This window comes from Falco cherrug, chromosome 2 (genome assembly GCF_023634085.1).
Source record: "Falco cherrug isolate bFalChe1 chromosome 2, bFalChe1.pri, whole genome shotgun sequence".
Classification (NCBI taxonomy): Eukaryota; Metazoa; Chordata; class Aves; order Falconiformes; family Falconidae; genus Falco; species Falco cherrug.
This window is the reverse complement of record NC_073698.1, coordinates 122,304,517-122,325,954: the sequence shown is the minus strand read 5'-3', so window position 1 is coordinate 122,325,954 and position 21,438 is coordinate 122,304,517. Positions and strand designations below refer to the sequence as shown.

Genomic DNA, 21,438 nt, shown 5'->3' with positions numbered 1-21,438 from the left:
TTAAAAACAATCTTATATAATTTTTCTAATTCCAGAAACAGTCAGTGTAGCTCATTTTTGGCAATAATCAAAAGAGAATTAGATGTTTATGTATCCTTATTTGTAACTAGGATGAAAAATGGATCGTTAGCAAGTGTATTTATAAAATGAAGCACACTTTATGTCAAACGGTGTAGCAGTGCATCTGAAGATCAAGTGCTTCTTATCGATATATTTAAATAGTGACTATGGCCCATTCAAATGTCTGTCGGAGCAACTTTTGGTCAGTATGGATACTATAGGGTTATCACGGGAAATCCTCGAGAGCAGACACTTCTCGCTACTGAAGCTGCCCTGTAGGTGGCGTGCACCATCCACTCAGCACAGGCACTGGCCCAACACTCTGCTTGCATTTTTTTAAAAAAAGCAAAGTAACAAAATCGTGTTCACATAGGTGTCCTTTATATAGGTGCTACTACCCGTGTTGATGAGAACTCTCATCTCATGATAAAGACATTTCTTTCTGCTAAAGGTAAAGCCTTATCTTAAAACACTGTGCTCACCTGCGTCTTTGAATGAGGAGGGTCCTCTCTTCTCCCACATTTAACAGACAGCTTGTTACAAACAGTGTATTCCTGCTATTGGCCAGGGCAAATATGATATAAGCTACACGGTGAGCAAATACCTTTTCTTTCAGTCCTTTCTGGCTTCCAGTCTTTTAGTTTGCGTTTAAGGTTTTCAAACAGTACCTCTTGTTTGTCAAAAGACAAGGGACTTTTGTTTTCTAACTATCCTAGAAGTGCATCATGTTGGAATGTGCTTTGCTCTGAACACATCAAAACCTGCAGATTTTTCTGCTGGTAGGTAGAAAATGGTGGGCACCCACCCTTTGATCTTCATTCTTCTACATTTAGGGAAGAAAGGGAATTAATTTTGTGCGCCTGCAGTTCCTATGCAGTTATAGCTCCCCTTCAGGGATCATATTCGTTCCTGGCTAGGTTTAATTGCATGTGACATGGTGTTTGCACTTCTCCACCTGACCATGGTAGGAGGTAACATGTACACTCATGCATCTCTTCTGCTACATTCAGCACTACTAAACCTCAGAGCAAAACTGTCCATGTCTAGGTAAAAAGTGAGGGGAGAGAGGAAATTAAAAGGAGAAGGAATTCAAAGAAGGATTGTCTGGAGAGACCTTCTATCTTCAGCTCTTCACAACCACTGAATATTTGTGCAAATAACTACTACACTTTTAAGCCAGGTAGGCTGGACATCAGGTTTCAGGTACAGTAAAGAAAATTTAATGAAGGGGCCGAACAACAAAATATGTTTTGTATCTCAGGATACAAAAATATCTTTCTTAAGAAGGACATGAAGGAATGTGTTACACAGCAGCTGGAACAGGTATTCTGGCTGAGCTTGAAGGACAAGGTGTGCAAAGTATCCAAGCATCTAAGACTGGAAATAGATCCCCCATGGCATTGTCAGGTATGCCAATGGGAGTTACAGGGAAATCTCACTAGGTACCTCTCAGCACCTATAGGCACAACACGGGCTCGTGTGGCACTTATAGTATACACAACGAACTCCTAATATATGATCGTGCTGAAATACACCAGGGGTTGGAAAGCTAGGAACACAAAGACAAATCTCATCTGGAACATTGAAAGAATACACTCTGCAAAAAATCTAGCCAATACCTGGCTCACCTACTGTTCTATCTTTACTATTTAATCCCATTCACCTCCTAAGATATCTCTGAATATTCTGAGCCCAGGAGAGACGCACCGAAAGGTAAGATTAATACAAAAGGCTTTTTCTTGTTTGTTGGTTCAGCAGTAGAGGCTTGTATACTGGAAGTAGTTATTTCACAAAAAGCAGTGGTTGCATTCACTTCTTAGGTACACAGGTAATAAAACCTCTTTTTTGGATTTCTGAGGTTACATACCTCCAGGAAAACAGTCTCCACTTGGTTTAAATTTACTTGAGTACAGGGAATAAAAATGTCATTGTCTGTGTTGCAGAGGCTAGAACTAAACCTTTCCTAAAGGAGATGTTATAATAATATCCAGAGGATAGAATGAATTCACTGCAGGCAAAAATTATAATTAAAATAATAATAATAAAAAAGTCAGACTCCTCAAAGTCTCCTTTAGCTCAACTACAGACTGTAGGAGATTTCTCATAAGCATTTGATATTTTAATGTGACTGTATGTTGGTTGGGAAAAGAGAAACATAAGCTGTTAAGCATTAGCATTTTAGGACCCTCCTTCATCATGCTAAATTCAATACTGCATTTTGACAAGAAAACTGTAGGCCACTTGTCTTAATTGAAGCTGGGTAAGCCTTTTAGCTTATCAAATGTCACATGAAAAAATACCAGGCAAGCTGGAGCTGAGTAAGTGTTAAAGCTTTGTTATTATGGTGTGTCCTCAAATAATCATAGAACGCCAAATACATAGCTCCCATGTTCCTTCAGGCTGAGCAGGGATGCCAAGTATCGAGAACTGGAAGCTGTCTATCAGGGATTTTTTATTTGTTTGATACTGTGCAGACAGCAGAGACAAAATACCAAAAATGCTTGAAATCCTTATAACCTTTCACTGCAAACTGTGAACTTTGTCCGCTAAACTCAAATTTCTATTTACACTGTCAGCACAGGCTCCATGCTGTTGCCTTTTCTTTGCCTTTCCAGTCTGTCATGTGTCTAGGGACAGCTTTACAAACACTGCACCGGAGGAAGAACGACCTGCACACATTCCAGACCTTTTGCAGGTTCAAAATACTAAGTCTCCATGTTGTGGATTGTTTAAAAATAGCTGTAATGCAAGCAAAGTAGCATGACATATGCTGTTTGCACCCAAAGCAAGTATTCTTCAGAAAGCCTTAGCTTTGCCATCAGCTGGCATGCCTCACATTCCCACATTGTGCACGGACACTATGCTGCTGCATAGCTGATCCTGTTCGCACCATTCCCCATTTACATCAGGAATACACAGGTGATGACAGAGTAAATTGTCCAAAAATGGATTCAGTAAACTACTGCATCAGCTTCTCAACTAAAATATCCCTGACTTCAGCATTGTGCTCCAGCATTCATCCAGCCCTTGTAAACCATGAGCTAGACTCCTGTAGTGAACAAGTACAGGGGAAAGTTCAGCTGTATAAAGTAGAAATTGTGAGAGTGAGTAGATTGAGTAGAAAAGTGAGGGTGAGTGAGCGCTGGCACAGGTTGCCCAGGGAGGCTATGGAGTCTCCATCCTTGGAGATAATTCAAAAACCATGTGGACATGGTCCTGGGCAACTGGTCTGTGTCCCTGCTTGAACAGAGGGTTGGACAAGATAACCTTCAGAGATGCCTTCCAACCTGAACTGTTCTGTGATTCTATGAAACTGTTCCTATGCAAAACTACTCTGAACTGTTAATATTCAACAGTATTTGCATAACTTTTTCAACTGAAAAAGGATATCCTTAACCTGTTACTTAAATAAACAACTGCACTGAACTCCTTTGCAACTAAATAGGTTGAATTACGTAACAAATATTTTTGCTGAACTATCATTATTAGCTGGGTAATTCTTCTGACTGTATTTCGAGTTTAATTTCATTCTGTGGTAGCATTCCCTAACTTTACAAGACAAAGGTATTAATAGAGTTCTGTGCCTGAACTCTTCAGGATCTAGAAAATTGTCTTGAAAGGCAACATTTCCAGAGAGATTCCTGCACTATATTTCCTAAAGGAACTCTGTGAGTTCACTAGGAACCATTGTGTTGATAAATTATGTAATCGAGGCTTTTGAAGGAAGACTATTCACTTAGTGCTACTTTTCCCTGAGCATGAAAGCTACAGAAAATGTGTGGAAAATGATTGCAAAGAGATGACCACAGCTATATGCTCTATGTTGTTGCTGCTAATGAGATATCTGTTAATAAACTGTATGCTTCATCATATAAACAGGAGGATTTAAACAGGGAAACAAAGAATTGAATGAGTAGCAGGTCCTTCAGGTCTGTGCTTTGCACAGCCTGGAATCATAAACTTGTCATCATAGTTACTAACAGCAAGCAGGAGGTATCCATGGAATATCCTCAATTCTAATGATCTGTGGAGGCAAGTTAATCTCCTTTTTCTGTGTTCTTCTGTACTAGAGCTTATGTGTCAATTATCTCTACTAAAGCCCTAAACAAGCCCCTCTTCTTCAAAACACAGACAAAAGCAACCATTGGGTTTATTCACAATAAAGCTTGGATTAGTTAACGAAACCACATTCACCAACAGGAAAGGAGAAGTAAATTTCTAAGCTATTGAATAACACTGTTATGTTTGGAAAGGCTTTTTCTTTTGTAACTCCCATTTAATTTCTTCCCATCCTGAGCTGCTGAGAGGAATCTGAAGCTAGGTTTTCATGTGTGACTACAGGAGTCCAGCAACTGACTCCTGTTTAAAATCAATGGTCCTGGAAATGTAAGGTAACACTTCCATAAACACGTGAGTAATTTGAGGTTTAAGTTCCATTAAAAATCACCTAGTACCTCCAGCTCCCCAAACCAGAGACAGGGAAAAGGCAGACTGGTAAACTAATCCTTATTATCAGATAATCAGGGATTGAATGAAGGAACATAAACCACAAGAAAATGTGGAGGAAACTGAGGACTGAGAAGATGACTATGTTAAAGAAGTTTGTACACTGAAAGGCATAAAAGAGAGTTCAACAGGAAAAGGGATAGACAGAAAAAGTATTGGACTATATAAACTGAAATATTACTTTCAGTTGCTTAGTTTTAATTTGATTTTGAGATACAACCTCAGTAAACCTACATAAAATTGTATAACTTTATCACCTGACTCAGTGTCTCTGAATTCAGCACATTTTTTTTGTTCTGTTTTCTGATTAGATTAAAAAGTGTCTGAAGTTAAATGTGCGTTCTGATAACCTTTCTGAATAGTTTTGCTTTCTTCATTTCAATTGTCATTTTTCAGTTTAAAAATATTAAAATACCACATTTGGGTGGGTAGTGACTACCATGACACTGTGTAGAAAACCAAAGCAATTTGAAGCAAGCTAGACATTGAGTACATTTTTTAAATACCTTATTGCTTAAATAAAATAAACTTAAATCTTTTAGTCTAGCAATTACTTTCAGATGTTTGATTGTTTATCTTTAAGGAACTGTCACATCAACCATTTAGAACTGACAAGTTCTAAATCTGACAAGTTCTATTTTGATATCTTCACAAGTTTTCTCTAACATCTGCTCCCTGCCTTAGGTTGGGAACTACATACTCATCTTCATTGTCTCTTGTATTTATTTAAATTTTGCTGTATTTTATTTTATTAGAGAAAAAACTTAGCAGAGCTGTTTGTGGCAAGATTTAGTTACAGGAAACCCAAAAGCTAAGTCCCAGTTTCAGCTGAGACAATTAGACTGTTGATTTTGGTAGCAGCTCAGGACTTCTATTGGACCCAAATGCCTTTCAAGTCTATCTGCCAGTTGATGCTCAAGTCTGAAAATTTTCTGTATCCTTGCTACAGATAAAGGGCTTTGTTTCCTTTTAATTTGAGGGATATTTCTATTCAGACCTGAATGTTTTGCTGAAATTCTTCTCTATTCACTGGAATAGATTAAAAAGAAAAGGAAGTAACATTTTCCAGAACTTTCAACCCTTTTTTTCAGGCTTTTTTCTCCCTTACTTCTCTATTCCTTGATACTTGTGAATTTTTGAGGGCAGTGTTTTCCTCAAAGCAATTCTGCCATGCATGAAAAGTAGCAGGTGCTAATTTGTAATGCTTAGCTGAACTGTTGCTTTTTTCTCTCTAGTAAGTATGTTTAATAGCTCATATTACTGTTTCACCTGCTGTAGGTAAAGGACTCTGTAATACTGAACATGTGTATACTGAATTTATCTATATTATATAACACAAGATCATTATTAAAAGGTTTGAAGAAATTGCAAAGAAAAAAAAGCAGTGTTCTTATACAGTCTTTTCATCAACTGACATAGAAACTTTGCAGCTGAGTTATCAAAGTCCACTGCCATTCTTGGATGGATGTTTTATTGCTAGGTGGATTGGGCTCTAAAACTTTCTTATGGATGCCCTGGGAGAATGTAAATACTAGCTGGGGAGTGTTTTAGTCTCTATTAATATTTTGTGGGCTGGAGCCTTGGGCTATACAATTTTTTATTTATTTCCTTGTTTTTACTCAGACTTTTATAACACCTGACATAGGGCAGGTCACAGCAGCCGATGCCGGGTGAAATGGTTACCAGGGACAGCTCCAGCAGCGGACACTGCCAGAGATCGTAATACCCTGGCACTGCACCAGTCCACCCCAGTGCCTGGAGAAATTCAGTGGGTTTGCAGAGTGGGGTCTCTCTTGCCAGGGCTCATGCTCCAGACGAGTGTTTGTAAAGTCATGTTTATGTGAGTCTACTGCTTTCATTTTAGACAAATTGTGTAGGATTTCTCTGCAAGAGAGAAACACAATTGAATGTAGCATTCATCCTCCTTAAAAGATGTTCAGAAAGTCTGAGGAATTTGCGTGATTAATTCTTGACATGTGGATTCTTTTAATTAGCTATCTAGAAACAAAAACAGTGTGCAGGACACTACTGCAATGCAGCTTGTTAAGCAATAATGCATTTTTTTTTCCAAAAGTCACACTTGATAACAAACAATAGTCATAGGATGACTGTGGATACGATGAGCTAATGTCTAGTTGTCAGGAACTTTTCCATTAAGACTCAGAATGATGTTTAACATATTCTTCCTATTATTGAGCTAAACTAAACATTGCATTAAACATGGATTTCCTAGTGCATGTTACTGCTTTTTATTTTCACATGTGCATACATATGGAAGCAGACACGTGTACCTAAGCATTTTGGATCAATATCAAAATGACATCAATATCATGGTTCACTCTATTCCCAGGATATAATGCTTTTTGACATTTCTTTTTTAATGAAACCTGTCCTTACTCATTCCTTACCATAAAAACAGATTTAAAACAAGATTCTTTAAACAAACATGAAATGCCAAAATTATCTGTTCTCTCCTATTAAACAATGGAGAATGACTGAAAGGGTAGATTTTAATTATCTAGGGAAAAAAATGAAATGCTGCTAAGGATGATCATCAGATTTATGTACCATATATTTTTTTTGTCAAAATTCAAAACCTTTGGTGTATAGCAAACACTTGAATAACTTATCAAATACTGTGTAGACACTAGCTTTAAGACAACTTCAATTTTAAGCCTTTGTGCTTTGTTTTTGGCATGATGTATAACTCATTTAGTTTTTCAAAGCTGGATCTACTTACATTTAGATTTCAGGAAAGGGCAGGACAGGCTGTTTGCTTTTCACTTTAAGAGACCTAGATTTCCTGATAGGCCTGTTGGTACTTTGTTGATTTTAAGTTGGTCCCTTGAAAAAGAAAAGGGGAAAAGAAAGCTTGTAAGAAATGTATGAGCACACTCAAACTTTTTTTCAGAAATATTAAGGAATATTGGCCTATATTTTCAAATCTAGTGGCTTGACATAGACTTTTAACTCCATATTCAGGCTTCTTACTGAAGGTTTACTGTTCAGAAGTATGAAAACCTGGCAACTCATTCACTTTGAGTAGCTTTTTCAGTTGCTCATGCTTGTGAAAACTGATGTAGCAGTTTGAATATGGACTAAAAATCATAACGTTCGGTATTTTTGTTGGCAATCCTGTAATAATTATTCTCTAAATGAAAATATGGGTTTGGATTTCAACAAAAGTGCCTTGAGCCTTGTTCCTACCCTTTTGCAGAGACACTGCATAGCTTTTTCAGATATCTAGGAATAAAATTACCAGTCTGAAGGACAGCTGAAAAACTTTTACTTCATCTCATCAACAACTAACCATGTGTGTTACCCCATGAAGATGTACATATAAATCTTTTTATGCAATGTGCAACATAAAGTCATTAGTTCCCAAGAGGCTCGGATTGACACGATGTGCTTAGAACTGCCGTACAAAGTCCCAAGCATGACTGCACTCAGAGTGTGAGGATGCTAACAAGAGAGCCACAGGCAATGCTAATGTCCTATATAAACATAAAATATGCTTATCTATTTTATAGGTGAATCACTCTCATGAAGTACCAAGTCATATGTGCTTCACCTGACCCAAATCTCACTGACATGACTGGAAAGAGTCCCTGCGATTTGGTGGGCTCAGCTGTCATTGAGATACGGCTTCAGTGTGATGAAGTCCGACCTAGATGGTGAATTCTGGAGACCTGTGCTCCAGCTGGAGTGTGAGCACATACTTCAGTGCTTTGCTAGATCAGAGCTAGGGGAGGACCCAGCACCTCCCTGCAGAGCCCCCACTTCAGCTGCTGACAACACACTCCATTTGCTGCTCAGTGTCCAGCCCACGTGAACCCACAGGCTACTAGAAAAACAGCTCTTTGATAAGCAGGGTAATGCCCTTCATGTGCTGATTGGCTTTGTGGTGAAAACTGAGGTATTTGGCCTAGGATCTTCCTTGTCTGTGTTTTTACTCTCCAGAGCCACTGGTTACCCAGTCAGAGTAACTCCAGAAAGCCAAACACACCCAAAGGTATCTCTCCATTTACTTTAAGCATTTTATCAGCCAGGGCAAAATGCAAACTCAAGAGTAGTGGCTCCTAACCTCTGCACAGCTGAGCTTCAGCAGTGCTGTGTACCCCAGGACCCAGTGGGCCCCAGGGAGCCCCAGGGTGGTCTGACCACCACAAGACTATGGTAACCCTAGAGGGAGGAAGCATTTGGAGAGGGAAGAGAGCCAAAAAGGAGCACTGATTTCACAAGGAAATCTGTGAGTAGCTTGACTTTTACCTCAGATTTATTCAAGCCCATTTGAAACATGCCTGCTACCCTCTCTTTCATCTGAATGCCACACCTAGGCTACTGTAAGGTCTTCCTCTTTCAAATCTGACAAAAGAATGAATTACATTTTGGTCAAAACAGTACTTTTTCACAAAAGCAGCTTGAACCTTGTAGACAGAGGAGCATTTTCTGCCAGAAAGGAGATCTCAGAACATCAGCCCAGGTACCTCCAGAGCACATTGTTGCCAACCAGCCCTTGAACTTCTGGTTGCTGGCTGGAATCTTTCTACATTTCAGGTGGCTCCAGCTGCCTATCCAGCCCCAGCATGGGCTCTGAGAGCTGCCACATGAAGATCAGAGCCCTTGCAGAAAGTAACTGGCTGCTTTTCCAGGCCCTTTGGTTTAGATTATGGATTAGATTAGTGACAAAAAAGTTTACTGGCCTCTGGTGTCAAACTTATTTTTTACATTTTCTGTAATGATTGCCAGCTCAGTTCTCTGGCAATACCAGATCTAGCACTGGCCGCCAATCGACCCTTTGCTTTGGTAGACAATCCATGTTGATTTTCTCTTGACTCCCCCCATCTCACAAGTGGACGCCTGTTCAGCTTGTGGTGCAGTTTATCAGATGCACTGCCACCTGGGGAGCCAGTAGGAAAGATTATTTCATTATTTGCAATTGCTTTTGTCCAATTCATCTGAGCTGCACAAAGAAATGTGGATTTGAAACCTTTCTGAGAGGATTCTAAAGCCTGGAGAGCAGAAATTGCCAATGCATTATGCACTCATTGCCATTTGCTTCCTAGTTTTACGAAGAGTAGCTTTTTTTTTATTTATCCCACCAAACAGTCCTTCTCCTTCAAACAATGAGTCAGTAATTCAGAACACATCTACACCCATTCCACACTTTTAGAGATGGCTCTAGGCTACACAGTTCAGCTCTGGATACAAAACTTCTCTACAGCTTGCAGGAGTTTGGGTTTGGGGCTTTGGCTCTGCTTCTTGTGTGGATGAAGGAAAGTCAGAAGTAGCTTTGAACAGTTAGTAAAATGGAGAGCTGCCAGACTGAAGGGGTTGGCAAGCTACTTTGCCTGTGCCTAAGAAGAGAGGGATTAGGCATTTCAACCAAACAGCTCATTCCTGCCTCCTGTTTGTACCATCCATGCTGCTGTTACTGCCTTTGTGGGATTAGAGAGAGGGTAAAGCAGTGCCAGTGTGTACCAGAGGGCCCCAGTACAGCAGCAGCAATCACATCTGCCCCTTCTACCTCCAAGTGGCAGCAGGACTCCTCTGGCTTTCTGCCCTGGTCCTGTCCTAGTTCCTGTCCCTCCAAACAATCAAGAAGGTACAGAAAAATGTGTAGATGGTGATGATGGAGACAGTGAAAGTGAAGGGAAGGTCTCTGGGTGTCCTGCCTCTGGGGAGAAGGGGAAGGAAGGAAAAGAAGTGGTCCCAAGGATAAGGGACAACTGTAGAAGCAGGAAAAGTGCCCTGTCCCCTCACAACCTTCCCACCCACAATCACCTCAGTTCTCAAAAAGCCTATACAACATCACTGACACAGTCCCCACCTTTCCCTCTGACATGCCTTTCCCTGTCCCAAACACTGCCACTACCCCTGCTTGCCTTGCCAGCTCCAAGGATGCCCTTGGCCAGCACTGAGAGTTTGGTTTGCCACACAGTGTAACCAATAAAAAAGCCAAATTCTGCTTCCTGTAAATCATCCAGCAGGGTCCTACTGACTTTTCTGAGAGGAACTCCTAGCCACTTTGAAATGTTGTTCTCTTTAACACTAATACATTAGTATTATTACTATTACTATTACTATCATTAATTATTATCATTATTATTAAATATTACTACCACCTTCACTACTACTATCCAGCTCTTCATGTCCTGAGACCAATCACTTCATGTGCATTCTTCCATTTAACTACTTTCAGAACTGAAAACCTGTAACGGTGCGATTTTATTTTTTTTTAACCTGAAAAAATAATCTCATGAAAGATTTCCTTTTCTCCTCTGTGTTACTCAATCACATGGAGATCCTGATATATATTAGGACTATTTGGAGAAGTTCCAAGTCTAAAGCCATAATGTTGGGGAACATGAAGCAATAGAAGGCAGTCTTTTTTGTTATGGAGAAAATAAGCCTAAGGCGGCTTCCTGGAGAAGTAAGGGAGGGAGGGAATATGAAAGAGAGGAGGATGAGAGAAACTATTCCTAAGAGGAAAGTTAAGCTTTAGATTTCCTGATTGGTAGAGTTTCATTTCATCACTCTGCTTTTAAGAATTACTTAGTGCAAAGCTGTAGCTGAATGTAGAAGGGAGAATTTATTTTCTGTATACTAAATTTTCACATATTCTAAAGTGGCATGCACTCTCCTCCCACTCCCAGTCTGCTGCCTGCAGGTATTAACTGGGTGTGAAAAACAATGTTTTCTGTGTGCAATTCAGGTGCAGAAAGGAAGGCAGAAAAATCACTGTGTTCTCTCCCTTAACACAGAAACAGCATGACCCCTGGTTTATTTAAGTAGTCACATGAATATAACCTCTATTTTAAGTATAAACTTAAGTCCTGCTGATTCAATATTGAGCCCAAATACAAATGACTTCTGTGGAATTAGTTTTGCACTGAACTGGATCTACTTAGTAAAATATTTCAGTCTAGTGTTTGAGGGAGAAAAGAGGAATCTGGTAAATTGCTGCAAATACCTCTGTAGCAAAATGACGGTTGTACTCCTAGTTTGTGTTATTTTCCAGGGAATTTTAAATTTTTTTGTCAGAGAGAACTATTGTGGAGTAGAAGGCTGCTTTGGAGAAAAGTCACAGGAATGTGTACACATAATTACATCTTTTGAAAGGAGCACACTACATAGGATTTAATAAATTGTACCAGAAAACATTGACATCCTGGAACTGACATTTGCAATTTCAAATACCAGCTTTCCAAGCATAATTAGTGTCCTTGTAAACATTCCAGTATCAAAATTGGGACTCTCTTTGGACAAGCCAGTCCATAAACTCAGAATTATATTTTTCCCCATTTCTTATTTCCTTTTCCAATGTTCCTGGGATGACAGCTGTGATATTTAAAGCTAAGAAATAGTAAATTGAAATAGCATGTTTTAAAGTATTTATTACATTTAATTACAATTTATAATTCATTCATTTCTCCTGACATTGTTCTTTTTTTTCTTGAAGTACCTATGATTCCATCCTCCTTTATGCAAAACACACAAATACGTTTACCTAACTACAGCTTTCCTCTAGTCACACACCAAAATAGAGGGTAGAGAATATGAAAATTACTTATGACAGATGAGTCACATTAATATTTTGTTCTAAGCCACGAGAAAAATGAGACACAAGGGGTAGGAATCAGAACAGATCAAAACCCTTAATGTTTTATGATTCAAACCCACAACTATCTACTGAGGTGCAAAATGTTCTTTTTTCAAATAAGTGTGAGAAAAACACAGAGTTTTGTACTGCAAATGCTGGCAGCACACAATGTTGTAACTAGTCTCAGTATTTTGAGATGCTTGAATCATAACCAAAACTTCAAGTAACACTAGGTAAAAACATTTTTTATATTCCTTCACAAAAAAAAAACCAAAACAAACAACCCAAACTAAAAAAAAATTGAGTTTGCCACAGTTGTTTCAGAAATGGTGTGCCAAGTTTCTAAAAGTGACTGATAATAAAAACAGAAGGGAGGGATGTCATGACATCTTCTTGTCTTTTTTTTTTCCAGCATAGTAAATTCAGAATCATTCAGATAGTACTCCCATTAGCTTTTTACCCTATTTCTGTGTTGCTAAAAAAATCTTGTATATTCTGTCTTTGAAAAGAATCATTCCGATAGCCTTTTACAGGTACTTTACTATTCTAGTGCATATGGCTAACTGAGGCTGTATACAAAGCACTATCTTGCTTCCTATTTAGAGGACAATAAAAAGATCGGTCACATTGGGTACATTCCTCGTACGTTACCACTCACTATTAGACATAAGAAGAAACATTTACCACTCTATCTGATGTTGATCAGGTAACATTGTCTGTAATTTGGGTTACCACCGGGTGAACTAGGTATTCTGTTTCCTGAGATGTAAGTACTCTCTTTTTTCATTCCCTCTTCTTGACCTAGTATCCAACAGAGAACTCAAGTCAGGAAGATGGTAAGCATCTCACATGAGCTTGTCAGCACCCTCAAGCCTTGGGAAAGGATGTGCTCCTCTTGGTGTCTGAAAGAGGCAGGCAGGGACCTCTGTCCAAAGGCACTATGAGTGTTCTTCCTTGGCTGCACAACGGGTGCTTCAGTACATACCTGACAGACACTTCAGCCTGCCAAGCCCCAGTTCAGCAAATACTTAAGTGGGGAGGGATGAGACATGTATTCCCCTGACTACAGTAACTTCAGTGTCACTGTACATGTGCTGTAGACTGTACAATTACTCTATAGGACTGGAGCTGAGCTGTGTTTCTTATCATGACAGTGGATTAGGTAGGTAAGTATTAGCTCCGCTTGTTTGTTCTTCCAGCTGCTAGCAGGGGCCCTGTTCCCACTCACTCCCCATCAAAGTCTCTTTTCCGCACAGGATAACAAAAGTAGCTGTCACAGTGCATATGATGCTGGGCTGGGCTGGGTTTATGCCACTTTTTCATTCTGTGTAGGAGAGTTTAACCATGGCAAGTGAACAGAAAATGTATGGCAAAGCACAGAAAAGATGAGGGATGAAGATTCAAGAATTAAATGGGTAGTGTTGACCAGACAATTCCTGTGGACTTTATTCAGAGAAATGGTGGCTAAACAATAGGAACCGGCACAACGCTTTGAGTAGTAATGGTGTTCCCTTAAGCCAATAAAAGCAAGTTCTCCTTTTTCTCCATTTTTAATTTACTTTATCATGCCTGTGGAATTTTTCTGCCTTCTTAATTTGTGCAATACTTTGGATTTGTTCTATAGGTATAAAGCACATTTCCTATCATCCATCGAACGTCAGTAACTTGGTTCTTTAGGATTAGGCTACTGGAGTCTATTGGGGTGTGATTGCAAGGAGCTTGCAAATAGGTATAGTTGTTGTACTTTGTTTATCTCACGAAAATTCAGTGGATTAGTTTTTGTTTGCCAGGCCACATGTGAGATATTTGCCTTGAGGTAAACATAGACACTGGGTAATGGCAAGCCATTTCTGTAGTGATATGGGAACTATCACAAGATGTGTTTCTTGTTAAAAGTGGCTTATAACTGTGATAAGCTTCTCAGGCTTTTCAGCCAAAGCAATTCCTACAAAACCACCTCCCCAGAAAAGGTTTGTAGGAGCATGCTGAACTGCAATTAAATACTAGGCCTCCAAGTGCCAAGAAGATTATAGGGAGGTATTATTGGTCCAGACAGAAATTTCGCCAGGCCTTCAGGACAGAATTATGTAGCACTGCATGTTTCTCTCTGTTATGTTTCTACACCATGAACTTGGACAGAATTTTAAATTTATGATGAAATCTAAACTCTGTTAAGACTACTGAATTTCTGTCTTAAAATTTTTCCCAATTCTAATTAATACATACAAAGATTTGCTAATGCCAGCCAAGACTAGCTATTTCTAGAAGAGGTACCTGTAAAAGGAAACAGTAGGTATTAAGGGCATGGTGTAATTTAAGTCAGGTTATTTATGTATGCCTTTTAAAACCAAACCAAAGCAAAAAAATAGAAAAGTAAACTTTCCAGTTCCTTACTACTGCCAATCTCAACAAACCTATTCTTTATCCATCCTGGAATTTTTATCAGCGAAGTCTTATTTTATAAAGAAAAGTGAAGTGAAATGCACATTTTTGATATAATCTAATAAAAAGTCAGAACACATAACTTGCTAGCATAGTGTGCATTGACAAATGTCTCTATTTACCCCAGGTATAGATAGTGTTCCTTACCCTGATTGGCACCAGCCAATTCTTGCTGCATTGTTTATTTGTTTGGCTGAACTCCCTGAACCACATCACATCCTTTTATGTAATTCACCTTAAAAAGCTAAGTGATAGCTGTAAGGACTATGCTAACTTCTGGATAATATATTTGAAAGAATTGTTCTAAATACCATAAATATAATCATGATGAAATATCAGAGCAGAGAACAAACTTGACCATCATCTGCATATTCTGCATGGGCAGAAATGAACAAACAAACAAAAGTAAATTCTATACTCCATTGCTGAAGCTCAGAAAACTGAATGGACACTCTGCATCTCTGATCTTTGGCAAATGGAAAAAGCTTAAAGGAGAGGAAATTGCCAAACAGTTTCTATGTTAGCGTTATAGAATTTCACATCATAAAGAAAAGGCAAAACTTTTCTGTTCAAGTCTCTAGAACACTGAGTTACTAAAGTAATTAAACATGTATCTCATTTATTTTTGAGAGTAATTAAGTGTTATACATTGAGTTATGTACATTATTAGTTTCTTTGCTGAATCAGGGGCTTAAATCAAACTGGTAGAAATGCCCCTATACTTAGCAGAGAGCAAAATTTCAATTGTAGAAAACCGTGGTTTCCTTTTTTTGCCATACTTTTTCTCTTAAGTAAAATCAAAACAATTAAACATACTCAAACAGATGTGTGTCTACTTAGGTTGGGATGAGGGAACAAAAAGGAACATGGCCTACTTTTATTAATAAAAACGTAGAAATAATATATTTGTATATTTCATCATAAAGTAAAATGCTTTCAGGTTTATAGCAGCAAAAGTAATGAGAGTATGTTCAAAATGCCACCCTTGGAAGTAAAATGCTTCTGTGGACTGCAAAGCATGACTGCAAATCCCCCTTAGGGATTCATGCAGTTTGTTGTCCATTCCTTTTAAGGCAAGATTTTAGGAGTTTCCCATTACATGCAAGCAGGAGAATTCCTCTCCATGCTAATATAGTACATGATGAGCTTATGCCAGTGGCTTATTTGGTGATCATTACAGTAGTACCTAAATATTCACATATTTATCTCCACAGTACCTTGTGAGGTAGGGAAGAGGTACTGCTCCCATTTTGTAGCTGGAATGAGGCTAAACCCTCTCCCCAAGGTTGGTCAGGAAGTGTGTAAGAGATGTGGGGCACAGGAAGGAAGTATTCCCTGCCTCAGGGTAGTGCCTCAGTCCATGGGTCAGCCTTCCTTTCTACAGGAGTGTGAAGCCTTATCCAGGACCAGCAGCACAAACACTGCTTGTGTGTTTGAAGAAATTATGACACATCCTACCTGAACGGTGTTTCACTTGGGATATGTCCTGTGATCTCAGCCAGATCTCATGTTTCCCTGCCCCTTGCCTCTCTAACCCCAGACAGCACAGCCTGCACTCCTTCAAGGACAGAATGAATTATTTTTATCTTATGAATGTCATTAGCTAATTAAAAGGTACAGTACACACTTTGTCTCTACCATGCTTGGAATTTCTATTCCAAAATTTCATCATTTGATGTGATTATAGAGGTGGTATTTATACATGTGACTGTACTAAACTCCCACCTCTACTGCTACGCAAATTAAAGGCTTTCAAGAGACAGCAGTTACAAGGTGAGGTGTATGACAAGTCAGAAATGATGCTCAGATGTCATGCATGAGTAATGAAATAAAACATTTCAAATGCCACTGAATATATTTAATTAATAAAATGGGCTCGTAAAAATGAGAACATTAACTAATGACTTTAAAAGAAGCATTTAAAGATTTTCTCAAATTTATACAAGAGACAGCAGAAGCACCACAAAATACAGTAAGTACTTTGGCTTAGCTGAAGTCCTACAGACAGAAAGAACATTTGGATGGGAATATAGCTAAGCAGAGATTCTGGAAATAATTCAGCTATAAAAAGCCACAGGAGTCCAGGCTTTGAAGAATTCCTGAGAACATTCTGTGAAGAATAAAAACGTACTAATGCTAATTCTAAGGAAAGATACCTTTTCTGAGTTGCACAGAATGATTTTGGTGATAAGAATGTTTCTAATCATAATCCTAAAACTTCTGAAATTATGAATGTGTGTGGAAAGTATGGATTCTAAGACACCAGCAACATTCTGGCCAGCAGAATGGAAACAATATCAAACATAAATCAGATGTATCACTTTAGATTAACTGAGAACAAGTTCATAATGATGTTAGTTCATTGATTTCATTTTATATTTTCATAAATGTAGAATTCAGTCTAATGGCAGCCTTTTCTGGAGGTGGCAAGAAGGATTTTGATAGTGGAATGTATTGGTTACACCCAAAGTGTTATCTGTACTGTAGCTATCTGAATATGGCAACAGAACTCTGTTCTGGAGTTCACACTGCCATTAGTACTAAAAGGTACTAAAATAAAATTTGCTTGCATATGGGAGACTGACTCCAGGAGTTAACTTCTCTTTCTTTTATCCCTGGTATTTTAATCTGAATTCATTTGAAATCACATGCTATGTCAGTTATAAAACCATTTTCTAGGTAAGTTCCACTTTTCTTCCAGATGACATCAGAGTGACACCAAAGTCGAAGTGATCTATTCAGTTGTAACTTCCCAGATGGATCTACCATTACCTGCAGATAATTTAGATGTTACATGTGGTAGAAAATAAATCTGTCCTCTGTTTCCATGGCTTAAACTATTGAGAATTTAACAGACTTAAATACCTTCACTGGTGTCCAAGTCATAGGGAGATGAGGAATTCCTAGGGACTTAAATATTATTGTTGATTTCATGTGGGATGACCTCAGATACCATGTTCAGAAGTGGTAGTCTAAACCTACATGGAAGCATGGAGTTAAACAGAATCTTTGGCTTTTAGAAACTGGAAAAATACCTTTCTTCCTTCAAAAACTGATGAATGCAAACAAAAATATAAAACGACTTACCTTCCACAGCAGCTGGTTAATGCCTTTAACTTATTAGACAATAATACTACAGGGCTAACTGGGGTAAGTTTTAGGTTTGGTAAACATTAAAAAGATATCTCAAGTCTTGGCAGGATAGCTGGCAGGTTTAGTAGATACCTTATTTAGTTATGATAGCAGTAAAACAAAAGATATGTTTTAATTTAAAATTGGACTTGAATAGGATGAGGTCTGATGAAGGAAGATGGGTCAAACTGCAAATCTGACTGACAGATAAAACTGTTAGAGATCAAAACTAGCAACAGAATTCCACAGCTATTAACATCCTATTTTTATATCACTGTTTCCAGGTGAATTTTTATTGGAGAAAGGAACATAAAATTTCTGAATGTAATGGGAGGACTCTGACAAAAGATGGTGAAAATTAGATACGCTTTGACTCCCAAAAGTTACAAAAGAAAATTAATCTTGTACTCTTCTAAAATGAGCACTTATTTGAAGAAAGATATAAAGATATCCCTGGGGGTTGCTTCTTCCAAAAGACAAAATCTTCATTAATCAGATGTATGAATACTTGTGGAGGTCACCAGTTCAGTGAACATCAATGTCTCTAGCAGAGGATGTGAAATGTGATGGTTTTAAGAATCCATGTATCACCTACATGGTAGATCCTATTGTAAGACTGGAAAAAAAAGATACGGGTAACTTCAGCAGAACCTGTAAAGATATGTGGTCAGCTTATCTTCAGCAGCTTAAAAGCACATGAAAATCAGTTCTGTTTGATAAAGGATCCGCCTTTCATAGACGTTGTATCAGTCAGCAGGCAAATCTTTTAACAGCTCTGTGCTAACGTCTCTCCATCTGCAAAATGATTATATTAACATTTACCTACCTCGTAGTGGAAGCTGGAAGAGCTTAATTAACATGTGAAGTTATTTAAAGCTCTTGGCTTGAAAGCTGCACTAGAGGTCCAAAATATTTATTAGTATTATTATTTCTATACCCAGGTGATTTTCTCACATGTTTGCAACGTGCCAGTATAGAAATCTACTAGATGAAATGCAGTATTGGACAGTTCACCAAATGAGAAGCTCAATGGCATAAACAATAGTTCTAATTGGCAGGGTGTTTTCGAAGATCCACCCGTCTTAAGGCTTTATTTCAACTCTTTGGCCATAGAGAATACAAATCAGCTTCAATTTATGATTCTATTAGCTCCAAAGCCATTAAAGAACAGAGAGCTAGAGTCTGGAATGGAGCCGGGAATTCATTCCAGCAGCATGCAGTCTCATTTGGGCAGATGTCATAACCTCCACCTTGGACTGAAAGCTCCATGTGTGCCAGCAGAAAATAATTTTTCAATATGCTGGACAATAAAGCAAATGCTGTTATTTGGAACTACTAGCAAAGACACCTGCTGACAGTTGGCATTAAAGGCAATGGCACCTGCTAGACACATTGCAGAGGGAGAGGTGAACTCTGATCCTTGTTGAAGTCAAGCGAAGTTTCACCAGTGACTTCAAACATGCCAGAATTTTTCTTACAATGATTAATGATTTATATGTGTATCTACAAGGTTATGGGTAGTTTATGAAACTTTTATACACAGGAAGTTGTCCATAATGTCAAATAATGAAGATGCTGAGATACCAAAGGGATATAATTACCATACTAAATACCTAGTAGAAGAAAACAGATAGATCACACCTTGCTTTAAAAACTGATTGATTGCAGAGTTTTATATCAGCCCACAGAAAAGTCATAAAACAGACCATTCGGTGGCATTGGTGGTTGGTGAAAAACACTTTTCAATGCTTAGATGGTCTGTAACTTCTAGTGGTGTGACATTGCTCAAGAATCTGGGGGGTAGAAAGAATTCCTATGCATTTACTTCATGCAGTAAATAAATTGTCGACTCCTCTTCACATTTATGCAAATCCATGGGCTTTGATGGAGATCAGTAGCAAGCTCTGAGGAGAACCAGCTCTGGTTTTTGCTTGTGTATTTTGCCCAGTGTCTCTTTGTTCCTCTGCATTTTAGTATTATCAGTCCCCCGCAAGTGTCCACATTTTTTTTTCTTGGAAATTATATCAAAAAGTTTGAAGCTTTTAATGACCTGCCAATAAAACCTCTGTAGCTGAGTCTGCTAAAACACCCATGCTTATTCTCTAAAGGAAGCAAATTTGCATGCAGGTTTTTGAGTGCACTGAGAGAATGTTTCTGTTGAAGCAATTTTTTCCAGTAAAATCACAGAGTGCTTGTTCGAGAGGCTGGTCTGACAGATGAACTTCCACAAGCTGAAAAAATTTAGACTGGTTGTGTGCTTCCACTGTATATATCATTAGCTCAACACAGACACCTGTGAGGCTTTTATGCAAAGCCTGGACAAGAGCCTGACACCATTGTTTTAAGCCATGCAGTCAGCCAACAGGCAGCCAATCCGCTATAACATACTATGAACCACAGACAAGAAAACCAACGAGAAAGCACTATTGAGCTGTCCCTTTATGCTCCTTGCAGAAGAGTGTCTGGTTGCTTTGCTGTGTAATTTACACCCTGGAAAAAAAAAAAAAAGTCTGCCCTTGAGAATACAAGCCTGAAAGGTTCAGGTGGAAGAGTCACGCAACTCCCTGCAGAAGAGTCAGCAGCAAGGATTCCCCCTCCTGGTGCTTCAGGACTCAGTTAAAACTGTCAATACCTTCTGTGCATGACTATGGCCTTTAGGTTCTCTCTTTCTTTCTAGTTGAAGATGGAGAGATGCTGGAGAAACTACAGTATCTGCTCTACTTCTGTGAAAATCCTGGGTTTGGAGGAACTCACAGTGACCAGGCACTACCATAGCACTTATAAAGTACTTCCATTTTGATGATTAAAGGAGAATGAAAGCTTGTGTTCATGTGAGGAATGGGAACTGAATGAACTTTGAAAATTTCTTCCAGAATGATTGCTGTCAAGTGATCCCATCACCACAAGGAAGTGCTAGACAAGATAATCTGTGTTGCTGTGATTGCTCAGGAATGCAGCAGCTGCTGCGCCATCACAGCGAATGTATGGCAGATGAATTCACTTTCAGATAAAAGGTTGTGGGTAATCTTCTGGTGCTCAGGGAAACATAGTATGGTGTTTTGCAGACCATAAAAGGGGACAGAAGAACCCTGTTGCTTCTGTTTTCTTCCCTTAATGTAATCGGTGGTGGTGGTGGACAGTCAGGTTTTAAAAGGTGACTTAAAGGGAAGTGTAACTTCAAGCAACATGCATTACATTGCATGTACAGGTAACACAGTTCCACCTGCTTATATCTGATGCAATCACATCACATGTCATAATGTCTTTTAAGTTTCAATGAGTACACTGTTAAGATTTTTTCCTGCTTTATAGTATTTTCTGCCTAATTCTGTCTCTAGATCCTCTTAACATATCTGCAAATCTACTACAGTAGCTACTTTATTTAAATAACAAGACTCCCCCTTTACCAAGGAATTAAGCAACCTTTGTTGGCAATGGTCTGGTAGGGTGCTTAATTCTGAAAAGGTTGTGCAAAACCAGGCTAAACTCATGAAAGAATGTTTGAAAAAAAAATCAGAATTCAAGGTTTGCTCTGTTGCAGAGCAAAAAAACTTGCATTAGCTCTTCAAAGCAGACCTCATTGTTCAGTGGCTCTGAGGCAGCTGTTGCTTTCTCAGCAGAAATGTTTGTGCCTGAGTTTGAACTAGTCCTCTGACATTTTTCACCGCACAAAATTATATCAGCAGAAAATTCTT

The 21,438-nt window shown here is 38.7% G+C and overlaps 1 protein-coding gene across 3 annotated transcripts in view; it reads right to left on the bottom strand.

The window, feature by feature from the left end:
• COL8A1 (collagen type VIII alpha 1 chain) overlaps nt 1-21,438 on the bottom strand; it is a 98,407-nt gene that overhangs the window by 33,464 nt on the left and 43,505 nt on the right. For all 3 annotated transcript variants that reach the window (XM_027799663.2, XM_055702030.1, XM_027799664.2), the window contains one exon: nt 7,307-7,410. The gene's annotated coding sequence lies outside the window, so the exon portion shown is untranslated. The remainder of the gene's footprint in view (nt 1-7,306; nt 7,411-21,438) is intronic.